Raw genomic sequence first — 19,075 nt, 5'->3', positions numbered from 1 at the left:
TTCTCACTTTTGGTTTCTCTTAAGCACAGGAATTACTATGTCCTAAGGAAATGTTTGAAAGGTTAAAGAACAGGATTATAGCAGGCTTCGAAGCTAAATGAATCATACATGTAAATTTGCTAGATTGGAATTGAGTTTGGGGAGAGTGGCAAGAAAATAGCTTAATAAATGGTTGTTTATGGGAAAAGAAAGAGAATGAGAGTTAAGTTCTTCCTTGTCTTTTCCTCAACAGAAGGCCTAGATCTCTTTCCTCCACCTGCCACTCCAAGCACAAATGCATGTATTTCTGAAAAGGCTGCAGTAAAGTCATTAGAAAGTGAAATCAAAAGGCTTTTTCCCTAACAGGTTATGAAACCAATGCTGCTTTTCAGCAGCATAGGCAAAGAACAGTGCAGAGGTAACTACAGGATTTTTCTTCCACAACATCCCTCTGTTGTCAGCACTGTTTTCAGCACAAATACAAAACATATCACATAGCTTTTATAAAACAGATTAACTCTACCACAGTCAAAACCAGCACATCAGTCCTTATATAAATTCTGATCTGAGCTCTAAGGAGCCATCAAAATTAAAAAATATAAACATCCATTTATTTGTGATGCTTTTAATATAGCATAAGTGAAGCAGTACTGTGTTCAGTAGAACTTAGATGAATTTGAGACACATAATAAATATAAGTTCTTTAGTGAGTTCAATGTAAGCCTCATTTTAGAAGAGTTCTCTAAAGGCTAGAAAAATCACTTTGACATAGGTTAGCATCCTACCATGTCATAAATATAAAATAAATCTTTCAGCTTAACTAACAGTCTCAGAAACTGCCACTGTTACTATGTTAATGAAATCCCTGTTACAATGAAGAATTATAGTTAAATGAATGGAAAGGTAGTACCATTTAATTAAAGGGGTTTTATTAGCATGTCATTCAAAGCAGAGGACACCAATTTTGCTTGTGACAAGGATCCTTTTAAATGGAGTTAAAATTCCTGAAATTCCAGCAATCATAGCATAGTATAATGACAGCATAGTATCTTTTTTGTTTGTACTATTGAGGATGCAGAGGGGGCAATGAAGTGGCTTCATGTAGATTAATAGTCAGTGGATATTTGAAAGATTAATTTGCTTTTTAAAAATCCTGCCATAATTCATGCTAAATATTAATGATCAAGATTAAAGGTGTGATAAAGGAAAAAGTAATATTAGAGCTGATAAGCTACGAGTGATTTCACTTGAATTGTAATTTGTATTTTCAGGAAACAAGGATATAAAAAGCAGTAAAATGCATCTTACACATGAAACAGAGGGGCATCCTATTTACAATACCTTTGAAAGAGCTCCCATTTTATTCCCAAGTGGCTAAGTGGTATATTGCTTCAATGACATTTTTATGGTCCAAGATTAAAATAGCATTATTAATTATTTCTTTCAAATATCACAGATCTATGGGAGCACTTAATTGTACTGCACAAAAGAATCAGCATATTATTTCCCCTGCAAAACTAGGATCATAGCCTGTCCATCTCTTTTTAACTCTTTTCCGAAAGTTGCAATTCCATCTGGGACTTTGGGATATCAGGGCTGTTTACTGTAATTTCAGCATCTTTTCTTAATAGACGTGCTGAATTTTCTTAATCAATGGAAACTCTTCAGAAGAATACTACACTAGGACGACTTGACATCCGGGTTGTTTACTATAATTCCAGCATCATTTCTAAATAGATGTGCTGGATTCTCGTAATCAATAGAAAATCCAGAAGAATGCTGTACTAGGATGGCTTAACATCTTGACTACCTTGTAATAATTTTGAGAAGTCTCTTGTTCTATTGGAATTAACAGGCAACAATATGGGAATGCCAATGAAATTTAATTATCCTAACACTGAAGTTAGCCAGAGAAATATTCAGGAAAATGCAGAGAAGTATGCTGCGTGATAAGCTGTTCATCTTCATCTGGAAAGAATGAGACTGGACAAGTCTAAGCTAAACGAAATTAAAGAAAAAGCAGAACAACTATTAAATAAGATACAGGCTAGAGATAATTATTTTTGTTAGATCAGGCTTTGATCAGGCTTTAATCAGTCTTATAACTGGTTTTGGATATTAACCATATGGATCAGCAGAAACATAAAAATAGATGTCGTGGTTTAAACCAAGTCCCCCAACTCCCTGAGAGTTAGGAAGGAGAATCCAAAGAATGTAGCCCCCACGGATTGAGATAAGAACGGTTTAATTGCTAAGGCATAACACAAAACCCCTACTGCCATTCACTACTACAAATAATAATGATACAGCAAACAGCAAGTGAAAAGAATACAACACCCCACCAGCCATCGACCCATAACTCACTCCACCCTGCCCGGCCGAGCACCATGTGCTCCCTCCTCCATTTTTGTCCAGAGCACTACCCTCCAGCCTTCTCTTTCCCAGTATGCATCCTGGGCATCACGTGCTATGGTATGGAATACCTCATTGGCTAGCCTGGGTCAGGTGTCCTGTCTCTCCTTCCTCCCAGACTCCCCCTGGCTGGAAAAAACCTTGAACAAAAACACCCTCAAAACATGCTCAAACCATGACAATAGAAAAGAAGTAATTCATTCTTATGAATTCAGAACGTAATATATATGCTATGGGTTTGTATTAACGTTCAGCAAGGGGGAGGAAATGAAAAATCATCAAGATTCATGTTTAATTCTGAGATGGGAAAGCTCCAATGTAGCTATGTGAAAAGATCCTGGGCTTTTAAATACCACCAAAATAAATAGCACCCATATAAAAAGAAACTTATGTCCAAGTTCCAAAACAATTTTTAAGAAACTTAGAAACATAAATCATAGAATAGTTAGGGTTGGAAAGGACATTAAGATCATCAAGTTCCAACTCCCCTGCCATGGGCAGGGACACCTCACACTAAACCATGCCACTCAAGGCTATGTAAAACCCAGCTTTGAACACTGACAAGGATGAAGCATTCACAACTTCCCTGAGCAACCCATTCCAGTGCTTCTCCACCCTTACAGTAAAGAATTTCTGCCTTATATCCAAAATAAAGTTCCCCTGTTTAAGTTTCAACCCATTACCCCTTGTTCTATCACTACAGTCCCTAATAAAAGAGTCCCTCCCCATCATCCTTGTACCCCCCCTTCAGATACTAGAAGGCTGCTATGAGGTCTCCACGCAGCCTTCTCTTCTCCAGGCTGAACAGCTCCACTTTCTCAACCTGTCTTCATATGGGAGGTGCTCCAGTCCCTTGATCATCCTCGTGGCCCTCCTCTGGACTTGTTCCAACAGTTCCATGTCTTTTTTGTGTTGAGGACACCAGAACTGCACACAATACTCCAAGTGAGGTCTCACAAGAGCACAGTAGAGGGGCAGGATCACCTCTTTTGACCTGGTCATGTTCCTTTTGATGCAGTCCAGAAAACGGTTGGCTTTATGGGCTGCGAGCACACACTCCTGGCTCATGTTCATTTTCTCATCAATCAACACCCCCAAGTCCTTCTCCACAGGGCTGCCCTGAATCTCTTCTCTGCCCAACCAGTAGCTGTGCCTGGGATTGCTCCAACCCAGGTGGAGGACCTTGCTCTTGTCATGGTTAAACTTCATAAGGTTGGCATCAGCCCACCTCATAAGCGTGTCAAGGTCCCTCTAGATGGCATTCCTTCCCTCCAGTGTATCAATCGAACCACACAGCTTGGTGTCATCAGCAAACTTGCTGAGGGAGCACTCAATCCCACTGTCCACATCACCCACAAATATGTTGAATAAGACAACTTCACATTTCTCAGTTGGCTAACTTAGGGGTTCAGCAGTAGCTCATGCTCTGCCAGGGAGGAGGGAGAGATAGGACTCCTGGTCTGTGCTAGTCGGGGAGGTATTCCATACCACAGCACGTCCTGCTCGGGGAGGGGAATGGAAGCTGGCCAGGAGGGGAGGGGTTAGCTCTCTCCTCGGGGCTGGGCTTGGGGAGGGAACTGTAAGGTGGCCAGGAGGGGGGGGTGAGCTCTCTCTTCCGGGCTGGCCTCGTGGCGGCGGGTGGTGTCGTATTCTCTCTCCCTGTTTATTTCCTCTAACATTGATTTGTTAGTGGTAGTGTAGTGATTTTGTGTTATACCTTAATTGCTGGACTGATTTTACCTCAATCCGTGGGAGTTGTATTCCTCTGGCTCTCCTCACCATCCCTCCGGGAGTGGAGGGGGGAGGGAAACAAAGGAGTGTGTGGACTTTAAACCACAACAGGGGGGTGCTCATTCGATATGTTGTGGGTTCGGTGAGTTTTTCTCTAAACATCCAAAATCTAAATACATAATTCTTTTCCTACATTAGATGCGGAGCCTGGGTACCGCTTTCAGGCATGTGGACTCTGTTCTTAAAAATCAAACACTGAAATAACTGAGTTTCCAGTATAGATTTAGTACCAATGGAAAAACACAAGTTTTGCCTTAGTAACAACATCTATTAAGAATAATGAAACCATGTATTTTGTCAGAAGATATGAAAAGGTCTGATAATGCTATTTGAACACAGAGCAAGGAGGAGAAGAAGAAGGGAAAAAAGAAGGAGAAAGAGAAGGACAAGGACAAGGGCTAAAAGTGAAATAAGAACAAGAAGAAGAAGATCAAGAAGAAAAAGATAATGACATAATGACAATGACATCCACAATGACAATTTCAATAGAATTAAACTGAATTTGCTATCAAGATTGCTGGATGGACCTGTACAGCTGAAACTACAAATTTGAAAAGCAATGGAACATTATCTTCCAGACAGAAAAGCTGTTTATATATTGCTAATTACAAAAATTACATCTGTCCTATGTAAGAAATGGAGAATATGCTCTAAGTGCTGCATAAAAGGATAGCCCCAACATCAAGAAACCAGCAGTTTCAGTATAAAAGAGGTAACCTTTCATATGTAAAAGGCCTCATCATAAAATTTTTCAAATGTATATATCTCAAAAAAATATCCTGTAGTTATTACTGACCTGAGTAGTTATTACAGAACTAACTTCTGACATAAGGGCATTTTTCTAGAACTTACTGAAAACCGTTTCTGGACATCAACAGATCCTGAATGAGGTCTTTAGTGAACACTGCTCTGTTAACAGTTGTCTAAAAGTAGCTAGGGAATAAATGTTAAGAATATAAAGCATTAAAGTTAAAAATGTAAAGCACTTGTTTGCTTTATACTCTAGCTGGCCTGATGTTTCACAATAGCTGCCAATGAAGAGCAAGAATAGAGGTGATTAAACAGAAATGGCTTTGATATAATACTGCAAAGAAAAATCCATTGTTATAATTGGCTATTATCATTTATTTCCCAGAAAAAAACGATTAGTAACATAAGCAGAAAACCTCATCACAGCTCCTAAATATTAATAGGCTACTGAAAACAAGAATAGTAAAGACACTCTTAGGTAGAAAGTGACCAGAAAAATCAAGAGCAAATATTACAGCTGCAACTTTTATCAGCTCCTCATATAATTCCTGTTATTTTTGAAGTATGCTTGCACTTCACTTTAACATAACAACCATTTATATTCAAGAATCATTTATGTATGAATTGACCGATGGGAAAATAAAGTTATAATTATAAATCATAAAGATATCCATTGAACACTTTACTCACTCTATTACAGATAAGCTTAAATATCTTGCGCTGGATATTTCTAACAGTACAGTAGCCTAAATATGCTTACACACATAAATGTATTCTCCTAATTGAAATGTGTTTTTACCATGCTGATAAAATCCAAGGAAAAATGAAAAAATATTTAGCTTTGGGGCAAGTTTCATCACAACACTTTGTTCCATTTGGAAGACAAAGCATGTAAGTTTTGTAATTTTGTACATTTTGCAGCTTTCAATTAATGTTTTTGAAAAAGCTTGAAGTATAACAAACGTTTAGAAATCAATTTCTCCAGGACTGAAATTTAAATAGCAAGAGATTTTTTTAATACACCTACCAACTTTTGTATAAAAGCCTTTTGCAAGTTGAGATTACCATTATTGATAAAATAATCATTGTAGATATTTTCAAATAAGCAGAATATTTCATCACATGAAAAAAAAGTGCATTCAAAACTGTGAAGAAAAATTTCAAAAGCAATGGAAGCGAACAATATCATAAACATCCCTTAGCAATCAAAGTAAAGCTTAAGAAATATGAAGAAAAATAATCCAGAACATTAAGTTGTAATAAAAGGACCTAAAAGGTGTGGTGAATGATACAGTTATGTATGGGCACAGGTAATATATGACATGCATATAAGACTGAGGTAGCTGAGAAAAACTGCTAGGTGGTACTAGAATAAGACAAATGTATCAACTTATTTTTGTGTCTTGGAAAGCAAACACAAGCAACAAACATGAAAGAATCACTAAGGGTATGTGTAGTATCAAGAAGTACATTATTATTCTAAAAAGATTAATTATATTTATAATTTCTTTGGAAAAATGTGTTTCAGTGACTGCCTCAGTGTGAAATGAGAACCACAATACAGTGCAGACACTCAAGCATCTCACTAACCAAAAGGAAAGCTTGTCTTTCTCCCTGCACAAATGCCAGGCTGAACGTCTGTAAGAGGGATTTCCAATGTGAAGATTATCCTCTCAGGAGGATAGAGCTTCTTTCTAATTTTCAAGACTTGCCACCTAGTGCCCAACTTTGTGAACTTTTTATATCATTTTATTCTCTTATTTTCTTTTTTTTCCATGGGGAAGCCCTCAGATCACAATAAGTACTTTTTGCACAATTGTTTTAGCTAGACTTTTTGCCCTGGAAGTTTCTACTGATTGAAAGCAATAATCACAACATGATTAAAACCAGAAATGATTCTGAATAATCTGTTTTAGTCATGCCTGAACAAGAGAAAGCAAGGCAACTCTGTGTGTGAGAATTTTATCCAACTGTGCAGACACGGTCATATGCAGACAGGTTATATAGAATGTGTGAGGTCCACTCAAGTCCCAGACAGCTAACTCTTTTCCTCTTTTGACTAGTAAAACTAAAGAAGACCAAGTCTTCTGCCACCACAGATAAAAGCCATCCAGCTCAGTGAAAACCTCTTTGTCAAAATGGAGAGTAAAGCAACAGTTGCTGGAATAGCTCCACTAGTTTCTGATATCTCCTTATATCTCTTTACCTTTTTGGTACCATTTGGAAACCCTAATTGCCTTAGAAATACAAAATATTCTGGTGCTCAAATTATACTTAGAACATTATGCTCTTTTGTTCATAAAGGGGACAAGATGTATGTACCAGATAACCTCAGAAGGAGAAGTTTTTCACTAAATATTCCAGAATTCAACAAGAACACTGCATTTTGGAAACCTGTCTGCCTAAGATTAGGTGAATATCCAAAAAATAGATATGCATATGTGAAATATCTCTACTTTTTTTCTCTTTGTTTTTGTTGTGTTAAAGAAGGTGGGAGGAGAACAGAGCTCAGAGAACATACGTTGTTTCTTTCCATGTAATGCAGCAGGAAACTTTGATTAAGAAAACCAAAAGTTGTTAACAGTAATATCTAAGGTTTAGCTGTTCGGGTTTTTCATATTATCATGTTACCCCAGGCAAAAAAATTTCCAACTTACCCTATTCAGGCTGCTGGAAACCCTGTCACACTTGTCCATAAAAAGGGCAATGTGGTCACCCTTGGGCTCAACCTTCACCAAAACCCTGTCACTGGGAGCTAAAGCAGCCAGACAGATTAAGTCATGGAGCTTTCAGAAATGTTTTGTAAACTATGTTGACTGCAAACCACTGGCTGCAGATCAGGTAGTTTGTGGCCTACCTCAGAGATCAACTGTAGGGCTAGTATGGAGGGAGCTGTGAGCCTCTGTTGTTCAGTCCACAACCTCCTTGACTTCCCTTTCTACACAAAGTCTGCCTGAGGTGCTTCAGTGTGCTAACTGCTGCAAACTGTCAATATTTAAAATGTTATAATTATATTTTACTTAATTTCAATTATTAAAATGTTTTTATCTCAGCCCACAGATTTTACTGTTTTCTGGATTCTCTTCCCCATCTCACCAGAGGTGGGGTGAGCCAGTGGTTGCATCATACTTAGTTGCCATTTGGCATTAAACAATGACACCCAGTAAAATGGAGGTGCTGGGAATGATGGTTCGTGGTGAGCAGAAGTGAGGGCAGTCCTTGGTCAGACTGCTCTAACTGTCCCCAGAGGATTTTCTGGTTAAGCTTCAGCCCAGTATCAGGCAATTAGCTGTAGAAAGGCTTGAGGATGTAGCTTCACAAACTTTTTTTTCACAGGACTGCTGTTTAGACACCCTCCCTTTCCTGGCCTTACCTGCTTTCCCCGCCTTCATAAGTTGTCACATCAGGTGTGCTGGTACAAGCAGTCTGTGCAGCTTTGCATGCAGCAGACCACAGTTAAACACAGTTAAAAATAGCTCCTAAAGTTCTGGGGTTTTCAGTCTGGTGATATAGGGTAAAGTTATATGAATGCCAGATTTTGACAGTCCTCCCACTGTCCCAGCCTGCTACTTTTCATTTCCAAGGGATAGTTTAGGTCATCTGCTTTACAGTCTAGCTCCAAATAAGTTCTGTTCTGCACAGTTCAGGGCAAGCTGTGAGCTTCAGCAATAGGTCAAGACTCTATAAAATGGAGCAAGGGAGGACTAAAGTACCTTACACCAGCTTGTGTCAATGGCAGTGTAATGCTGAATACTGCTGTTCATGCAGGCTCATTTCCTAGATCAGTTTAAACTAATATAAATAATGGAGAACTTAAGTAGTCAATGTAAGGATCCACCTTCACTTCTACCAGTTCTGTTGCACAGAAGTCATCTGTGGTGATGGAGGTATGAATTTAAACTCTAAGAATATGGTATCCTAAGCTTATAAACAAGGTTTTCCTATGCTTGTCCCTTGGAGCTTTCAGGCACTTCAAGCTTTAGAGAGAAACTGGGACAGGGCTTTCAGCATCTAAATTTTGGGCATACGCCGTAAGGGCTCCTCAAGGATCATTTAAGCACTTCAGTACCTCTGCCTGTCTGCATCGCACTTAAGAGGTATTTTTTTGACAACATACGCTTTTTTTGACAACACCTATATGTAGGTAGGAAGAAGAGAATAATCATTAGTCCTGCTCAAACACTCTAATGTGACAATAGCATTTTGAAATATATTGTTTCATGGAAGCCCAAGTGTCTTATGGAAACATATTTTGTTGAAAAAATTCAGCAAACTGTTGAATTTTAATTTTTTTAGATGGCATTGAAATATTTCATTCTGAGAAGGCCAGGGTATTTTCCCCTGACTTTCGCATTTTTACCTGAATGTTAGTATTTATAATTAATAAAAAGTAAATAAAAGCTGAAGTGTTAAACTAAAAAAGAAGTGATACATTACACCAAAGAAGCATTTTATTGTTATCAAAGTGAAGCAGGACCATAAAACTTATTGGCATTTCTGAAATCACATAGAGGGAAATTCCATTGATCAGAAAACAACTACTTGTGTTCCCACTTATCTTACTACTCAATCAAAGCAAAATGTCAGAACATTGTAGTTTCTTCATGACCAAAAATTCTGCCATTATTTTAATATGGCTAGATATGATGCAGACAGCCAACTACACAGGTAAATAATGCAATGATATACTAGGTATGGTTTCGGTTAATATATTGTGGATGTGTAGCTGCTTCATTAAAACTGGTGGCAAAGCAGTTTGCCTTCTGGGCATATAATAAAGATTGCTCTTCTGCCTCTTTTTTACACAATTCCATAATTTGAAGTATCCTTCGTTACAGCCTAATGCAAACACCTACACAAAGGTATAGAATAAGGAGAAAAGAAGCATCAGGTGGAGTGGCTTCTGCAGGAGAAGTGGTCAATTATATAAGGACTTACTAGCTGAAGAAGAGCCAGCTGATGGGAGGGATGCTGCAGAAGTTCATAAAATCATGGCTGGCACAGAAAAGGTATTACATTGGAACCTGCTCCTCACAGTACAAAAAAATGGACAATTGAGATAAAATATTTTTTCACACACATCAAATTTCATTTGGGAGTGCATTGCCATTCAATGCTTTATGTAAATCAAGTATAAATTGTTCTATAAACAATTAGGAAATGTCTCTCATGGCAGAAAAGTCTGTCAAGAGCTATTAAACACACCCGGGCAAATGTAGCCTCTGTCTTAGGTAAGTAAGTTGATAGCAGGAAGCTGAGAACAAATATTTTGGGAAATGTTCTGCACTTAGCTTGTTCTTGCTCTCTTTTTGTAAGCACCTGCCACTAACTTCCTGAATATGATACAGGTTCTTGGTTCCTCTCAGTGTGGTACTGCTACTATTTTGTGGGAATAAAGCTCTTTAATATAGAAGAAAAAAATAAAAAAGATCAATACATTATGATCGCTGGATAGGCTGCATACAATTCAGAAACTCTCTGGCAAATATGAATGGTCAGTGTTACTTTGGAAAATAAAATGCTATTAGCTTCTTGGTGTGTACCAATGATGAAAGAGGAGTGTCAACTTTTCATGTGAAGAAATTATTCCCCTCTTTTTGCTTGCTTGTTGTTAGCTAAATGGCTCCTTTATGCATCAAAGCAGTCACAGACATTTCTTGTAAAAGTATGACGTTAAATGCATCAAGTTATTGGATATTCAGATGGAACACTCCCTTTCAGAAGCCACATGTACCTGTGTCTATAAAAATTAAAAGAACAAAATCTTTCAGCAGAGAATTTTGTTGATAATTATTGAGAAATTAGATGTGCCAAGTTCAGTGGGTAGTTTACTGAAACTGCAAAAAGTGTTCCTTTTCCTCAGGTTACAGCTGGTACAGTATGAAGTCAGGAAAAAACCCTCTTGAATGCACCATGCTGTGCCAATTATCATAGTTCTTCTAACACTATTGCAAGTGATATAAATAGAAGTGCTAGAAAGGGCATTGTCTATGAGGTCAGTTTAACCATGCTGCTGCTGTTATAATCACTACCATACTTCTCTAAAAATTAAACTTCTTGCACTTTCTTCTGCCCCCTGTCCATGGTGCTTAATCATGAACAGTGGAAATTGTTCAAGATTATTTATTATGTGTAGATAAGTATCTTGTCTACACATCCACAGTATATTAACAGAAACTGTACCTAGTATATCATTGCATTATTTATATGTGGAGCTGACTGTCTGCAACATATCTAGCCATATAAATTTCTTGCCCTGTCTCCTGCCCCTTCTCCTTTCTAAATCTGCAAATGTGAGCTCTGTAGTGAGTATGCATACCATTTGCTTTTCTGTAAAGCTAAAATTAAGAGTACTTCTGCCTGCTTTCTCTTTCCTCTTTGTACAGGGGACTGAGTTTTAAAGCTACAGGGCATATGGTTAGTACAAATGATGGCTACAGCCAATGCAGAACATGGCCCCATCATTGGAGCTAAATCTTCTTAAAAAGATTGGAAACTATCTCCTGAGAGACTCTGTAACCAGTGCTGTTTAGGAAAGTGATACCATCCCTCTGAAACCAGTGAAGCTGGCCACTCTCATTATTTTATTCAGAAGGCTATTCTGTAATCTCACTTGTTTTAAGGTACAGAAAAGCCTTCTAATTTTCAGCCTAGTTTTATTCAGGTAATAACTATTTCTTTTTGAAATAAAAAGCAATTGGACCTTCCACAGAGGGCAGAATGGCAGTGCTAACAATTTCACTGAAGTGGCACACTTTATGCAAGAGGTTGCTATGTATATTCTTGTTTACACAGCTTTTCTATTTTCTTTCTGTTTTGCTGTTTGGTTTTTTGTTTGTTTTTTTTTTCTTGTTTTGGTCAAAGTTGGGTTGGCTTGGATTTTTTCTTCCTATTATTTTTCTTTTACCATTTATTGGAAAGCCAGGAATAAGCTATTACATTATGACCTTTCTGTAGCATTTTCCATTGGGACATTAATGGTAGGTTATTTATCATTTTGCTAGGAAGGAATAGATTTTCTGTCTCTTCTCTTGGGAAACCTTGCTTTCACTTGTTTCATTGACTAAATGTGCTCATTATTTAGTCTCAAGTGTATGCCTGGGGTATAGCCCCTGTAATGATTAAGTTTTCCTGGCAAATCAACACTATGGCAAATGTTTATGGTACTTAAATATGTCTCACAGTTCATTTATTTCTCTGTCTTCTCTTGATTAACTTCAAGCTTGCTTTTTCTTTTGTGTGTTTGTTTCTATATCCACTGGTGACATTTCAGCTGTAGCTTTCACGATTTATTGGTATTGTTGTGGTTTTATTATCATAAGCACCCAGGACAGAGAAGTCCTTTAATGAATAATTTCCTAAGGGTAATTTTCACATGTTACTTGTCTTTCTATCATGAGCTTTGCAGGTTTTACAATGAAACTAGTTATTTAAAATCTTTCACAGTGCAAAAATGAAAAAAAAAATCACAGTCTTCCAATATTCCTATCACATGCACATTCACACACAGTATGCCTAGAGTATTATTCAAGTATTCATATCCACTTTTCCCAAGCACCTAGCTATTTAATTCCTGTACAAAACTCTTTTAAAAAGCTGGGCCTCATTTCTTCCCTTGAGACAATGTATATTTTAAGTCATATAAATTATTGGTTTGATTTAATGATGCAATTATTTTTAATAATTTAATGAATAATGTAATTTTATTATCCATCTCACAGCATAGTGGCATGCATTCCAGGTTCCTAGTTATCCTTCTAGTTAGGGATTAAGTGAGGCCAATAGAGTACTAATTATAAAGATCTCTGCTGGAAATGACTTTATAAAGGTAAAACTTGATTTAAACTCACAGCTCTTTTTCTAATGCTTTCCACCTTAGATTGACATTCAATGTTCATCTTTCTAAATTAGAGCCAAAATGACCAGTTTCTCCTGATGTCAGCACAACTCAGCAAAATAGGCCATTGACTTCCAGCTCTACAATGCAAGCTTTCTGTGACATAAGTATATGGCAATGTATTGACAATAACAGGTCCTGGAAATGAGCTTGCATATGAAACCCATAATTATCTGAACTATTTAATTTTTAGCTCCCTCAGACCATCATACCAACTTCATTACAGGATGAATCTGCTACAGATGAGAAAGGCCTGCAAGGCTCATGAATACCAGCTCATTCCACTCGGCCTTGAGGCCAGAAATCATTCCCTGGACCTCTCCTGTTCAACATTATAGATAGAGCACAGATGACTGTAGGTGCACACAATAATATTTCAAGGATTTTAAAAGAGTAATGAACAAAGAAACAGCGTTAGAAGGCAAAACAGTAAAACAAATGTAAAGAAAATAAGTTTTAATTGTTTTTCAATTGAAATTCAAGCTACAGATTCTTCATTGTTTCATAAAATTATAAGAAAGAGGCTTTGATAAACCTGAAATGATAAGAGCTGTAATAAGCTACTAAATATTTTTCCACATGGAAAGAATGAGAAACTAATTTGAAAGGGAAAATTTAAAACTAATAAATATACAATAAAAAATTGAGTCAATTATTGGAGGATGACATTGGCCAATATTTATTGCTAATTGTGATAGAAAGACAGGTAATGATGTGTAGGGAAAAAATCTTGCAAAAAATTATTTTTGAGTGTTCAGTGGTTAATTTACAAAAAAAATTCAAATTTAGGCCAGCATATTCTTGGATTTTATATTTTCAAAGCACCAGGACTACTTAGGAAAGGCAATACTGGGCAAGATCAAATCTGAGATTAAAATTTTTATTGCTGGAACTAAATACTTCCCTAAAAGTACAGGAAGAAAAAGTATCAAACACTTTCAGGTGTAATCTGCTTTTTTGCTAGCGAAGGCTAAGATTTGATTTATTTTTTTTTTTTTAGAAGTGTAAGATTCATTGTTTCTTTGTTTTCCTATTAAAAAATGCAGCTTTCTTCTAAAAAAAAGCAGTGGAGTCTGACCACTATTGGATTCAGATACAGAGATGAACTCAGTCTCTATCTGTAGGTATAGAGAGAGCAGGAAATGAAGATGTGTAGCCATGATAGAGAAGCCTAGAGAACTAGAGAACACTAGAGAACTAACATATGCCCCTTCCCAGCCCCATAAATTATAAATGATATGTCAGGAATGAATAATGACCATTCTCATCCTATATGGCAGTTTCTGTATTTTTGTTTACAGTTAGTAGATAAAAATAATTCAAAGGATTAAATATAAGCTTGAGTACTACCTGGAATTCTGTCAGTTGAAGCTGATCTAAACTGACACTACCATCATATGAAGATGTAGAATCATAGAATCATAGAATAGTTAGGGTTGGAAAGGACCTTAAGATCATCTAGTTCCAACCCCCCTGCCATGGGCAAGGGCACCTCACACTAAACCATATCACCCAAGGCTTCATCCAACCTGGCCTTGAAATCCCACCTCTGTACTAGTCCCTCCTCTGTACTAGTCCTAATAGTTACAGCCATGTGGCAAAACAAATCAGGGCTTGATCCTGAAAAAATTAAACCAGAGAGGAAAATGTTTATTTTTCAGCCAGATTCAAATCCATGATCAGTTTGCTTCCCACAAGACTCAAGGCAGAAGTACCCTTTTTGCTCAAAGAGATACAAAGTTAACCTGATGTGAAACTGCAGCTTAAGGAGCAGAAAGCTGTATTGGTCATCAAAGCCTTGAAATTGGTTGAAATTAGTCAAAATAGTGAAGTGAAAACATCTATATATGTAGTCACAGTAAAATGTCTTAACCTCTTATGAGGCATCTGAAGTTTTCCTCTGGACAAAAGAACAAGATAGTTGCCTTTTAAAAAGAGTATAGATTGTTTGGTATCTATCTCTCAAGCAATTTCTCTATGGGATATGAGAATAAATCCTAATTGATAACTAATTCTCCAGACTTCTGTGGTTTCATGGTAGAGTGAGACATTGTACCTAGCATGAAAAGTAATCTTCATAGAAGCCTCTGTACACAGTGTGTGCTCTGGTCTGGTAAACTTAGACGAATTGACGCAACTCTACGGTCAAGAAACCTACTGATCAACTGCAGTTGTACAGCATAGATAATTTGATTAATTATTTATTCTAGGATATTAAATTTTTGCCAAATAGGTTGCAAATAATTTTAGTACAAAATTGTTAATACTAGCGACAGGTTATCTTTCTTTTAGAATTCAGTGCTTAATTCAGTAAAAGTCCAGGTGTTCACCAAAGAGCTAAACATACTGTAGTCATTAATCAGAGAAAAAAATCAGTTACTAACGGATGTCAATTTCATAACTTACAGGTAGAATAAGCTGATTCATCCTCATCAAAACTGAAATGTAATATAGGTTTTCTCCAGTACTTTTTTACACTTATGTGCCATTCTGAAAGAAGAAATATATTTAAACACTAAGATTTTTTTGAGCATGCCGCCATTATGTACATTAAAGAAACTCCTTAGTGATTTATGAAGAGGTAGGGAATAGATGGATGTTCTAGCAATCACATGACACTAGCAGTAATTAGGACAAAGGTTTACAATATAAAACAATTTCAGTAGAAAAAATGTGTTTTCAGAGTTGTTCTGTCTACAATTTTTTTAGGTCAAATTTGAATGGCGATGAAAATATATGAAATCTCTTTTGCCCATTGAAGACACTTATTTCTGAGATGTCTTTATTTTGATAGTTTTTACAATAACCTGTAATTTCCATAGTGTTCTCTCCAGAGGCCTTGTTATGTACCAATTTTCCTAAAAACAATTTTCCACCTTCTGCATAAAACACTACTGGAATTGAGAGTGTAATGAAAAGGGCTTACTGACTAAAGCATATGCCATTGTTTTTCTCTTTAAGTTAATTTATGAACAGCATTCATAGCAAAGGGTGAAATCCTTTTCAGAAAAGCATGAAACAGGTTAGGAGCCTACAAAGCGCTGTTTGAACCTCCTTGTTCTTAAAACATGGAGGTAGAATGCAATCTAAACCCCACAAAGTTAGGCATCCCTACAACATATTTTACATTAAACAGTCACTTCATAAATAGAAAAACTAAACCTGTAGGAAGAATCTTAAATCCAGGATTTCCTCCTTTCAAGGGATTAAGCTAAGCAACAAGCTAGAGAGCTTGTTTTCTTTTGAACTTTCCCTTTCCAGCTCCCCAAGTCTTGTGTTAGGTACCTATGATGAAAGACAGGAAAGAGGTGAAGACTTTGATCAATCCTTCAAATTAATTTAGGAATCAAATGTTCTTAAGGGAGAGATGGGATTTGCATCTTTCAGTCTAGGGAGGGCACTGAACCCTGGTGTCAAAGTTCCTAAACAAATGTAGAGACATCAATTTGATAGATGGACAACTCAGTGCATAAATAACAGGCTGCATGGCTGCATGTAAAGAGTTGTCTATGGCTCAGTGTCCAGCTGGAGACTAGTAACGAGTGGTGTCCATCAGGAATCGGTGGTGGGACCGGTCTTGTTCACCATCTTTGTGGGTGACGTGGACAGTGGGATTGAGTACAGCCTCAGCAAGTTTGCTGATGACACCAAGCTGTGTGGTTCAGTTGATACTCTGGAGGGAAGGAATGTCATCCAGAGGGACCTTGACACGCTTGTGAGGTGAGCTGATGAGAACCTCATGAAGTTTAACCATGCCAAGTTCAAGGTCCTTACACCTGCGTCAGAGCAATCCCAGGCACAGCTACAGGTTGGGCAGAGAAGAGATTCAGAGTAGTCCTGTAGAGAAAGACTTGGGGGTGTTGGTCAGTGAAAAAATGAACATGAGCCAGATTCAGTGTGTGCTCGCAGTCCAGAAAGCCAACCATATCCTGGGCTTCATCAAAAGGAATGTGACCAGCAATTCAAAGGAGATGATCCTGTCCCTCTTCTCTTGTGAGACCTCACTTGTAGTATTGTGTGCAGTTCTGGTGTCCTCAAAATAAAAAGGACATGGAACTGTTGGAACAAGTCCAGAGGAGGGCCACGAGGATGATCAGGGGACTGGAGCACCTCCCATATGAAGACAGGCTGAGAAAGTTGGGGCTGTTCAGCCTGGAGAATTGAAGGCTACATGGAGACCTCATAGCAGCCTTCCAGTATCTGAAGGGAGCCTACAAGGATGCTGGGGAGGCACTCTTCATTAGAGTGTAGTGATAGGACAAGGGGTAGTAGGTTAAAACTTAAACGGAGGAAGTTTATTTTGGATATAAGGAGGAAGTTCCTTACTGTGAGGGTGGTGAGGCACTGGAATGGGTTGCCCAAGGAAATTATGAATGCTCCATCCCTGACGGTGTCCAAGGCCAGGTAGAACAGAGCCTTGAGTGGCATGGTTTATTGTGAGGTGTCCCTGCCCATGGCAGGGGTGTTAAAACTAGATGATCTTAAGATCCTTTTCAACCCTAACTCTTCTGATTCTATGAAATGCTCTTTCTCATATATAACCAGGTAAAGGTAGCTAGCATTTAGCCACTAGCATTTTAAAAATAATCTGCCTATATGACAGCCTACAGGAAAAAAAATAAAACAGTCCCTGATGCAGCCTTCAGCTGTCAAATGGAGTTTTGCCTGCTTATGTTACTGTTTGTGCTTAACATGTAATTAAAGGGATGGTGACTGTAAACCATGTTTTTGAAAAGATTATTTTGCCATTATGTGCTAAAATAATGTAGATATTATTCAAACCTCATAAACTTATTATTTTTTACATGGTTTTAAAAAGAGCCAGGAGTACATTGGTCTGAGAAATGCAACAGAAACTCAACTTTTTTAGAACAGATTTCTTTGGTGTCAGATTTGACTTGATGGAAAGTCAAATACTTTCCTAAAGAATAAGAGGTTATTTTTAAAAAGGTGAAAACCATAGACTGCTCATACCTTCATATATATAGAATATATTGTAACTGTCTGTTGTTCACAGGAGTGAAGAAAGAAAGAAATATTTTGGTCACACTTGACAAATATATATTTGCTAGTTTGCTCGACAGGCTCTGCAGAGTCCAGTAGTGAAATTCAGTGTTGTAGGCTGAACAGTAAGTTACAATGAATGTGGCAAATGGCCTTCTCCAGAAAATGTTTACATATCAAGACCAACCTCTTCCATGTTAATTTACTTAAGGAAGAAGGTAGAAAAATGGTGTAGAAGTTATTACCTTAATTCTAAATTTCCTAGTCCCAGAGTGTTAGGGAGAGGTGGAGGTGGAGAAGGAGTGGGTGGGAGTCTCCCTTTCTTTTGGTCTCTCTGAGCACCTGCCCCAAGTAAACTCCAGGTTACAAGACAGAAGAGAAATCATGTTAACCAACAGACTGAAAGAAGCAAACTTTTGGCAAAAGTCAGAGTAGAGGACTGAGGGAACATATGATGGAGGAGTTGCTTTTTAAGTTGTTTTCTCTGTGAATGAAGCTTTTTTAGGACATCATTTGGTAAACAGATTTACAGTCTACTGGTTAGCACAAAACCTAGTTTGAAGAGAATGACAGTTCTTTTAATCCATTTTCAGGAAAGCATGCTCTTTTTTGTTCTCCTCAGCAAATTAGACACTTCAGAAGAGATAGCCACACCACTGGAAGACTTAGATAAGCTGGAAGAGTGGGCTAACAATGAAGTTCGACAAAGACAAGTGTAAGGTCTTTCACCTGGGTAAACACAATCCAAGAGTGCAGCATGGGCTGGGATCTACCCAGCTGGGGAGCAGCTGGGAGTTCTAGTGGACAAGCAGCTCAATATGAGTGAAATTTGTGCTGCTGTGGCAAAGAAAACTAATGGGATTCTGGGTTACACCAACAAGGGCATCACCAGTGATTAGTGTATGGAGAATCTGGTAGCGTGTGCTCGGAAAGTTTAAGGGGATATGTATGAATCGACAAACAGCAGGGCAGAGTACTATCACTTCCTAGGAGAGATCTGTAAGATTCAGAAGTAGTTGGAGGAGGAATGAAGAACCATACTGCAGAAGCAGAAGAATACTGTCCTAGGTTCAGCAGTAGCAGTTATTTTTCTCCTTAGTAGCTGGTGCAGTGCTGTGTTTATGACTTTAGCCTGAGAGCAATGCTGGTAACACACCAGTGGTTTTAGTTTTTGCTAAGTATTGTTTAGCCTGATCAAGGGCTTTCCAATCTCATGATCTGCCAGTGAGGAGGCGCATGGGA

The sequence above is a fragment of the Melopsittacus undulatus genome, chromosome 5, assembly GCF_012275295.1.
Source record: "Melopsittacus undulatus isolate bMelUnd1 chromosome 5, bMelUnd1.mat.Z, whole genome shotgun sequence".
Taxonomy (NCBI): Eukaryota; Metazoa; Chordata; class Aves; order Psittaciformes; family Psittaculidae; genus Melopsittacus; species Melopsittacus undulatus.
Note: the sequence above shows the minus strand (reverse complement) of the source record.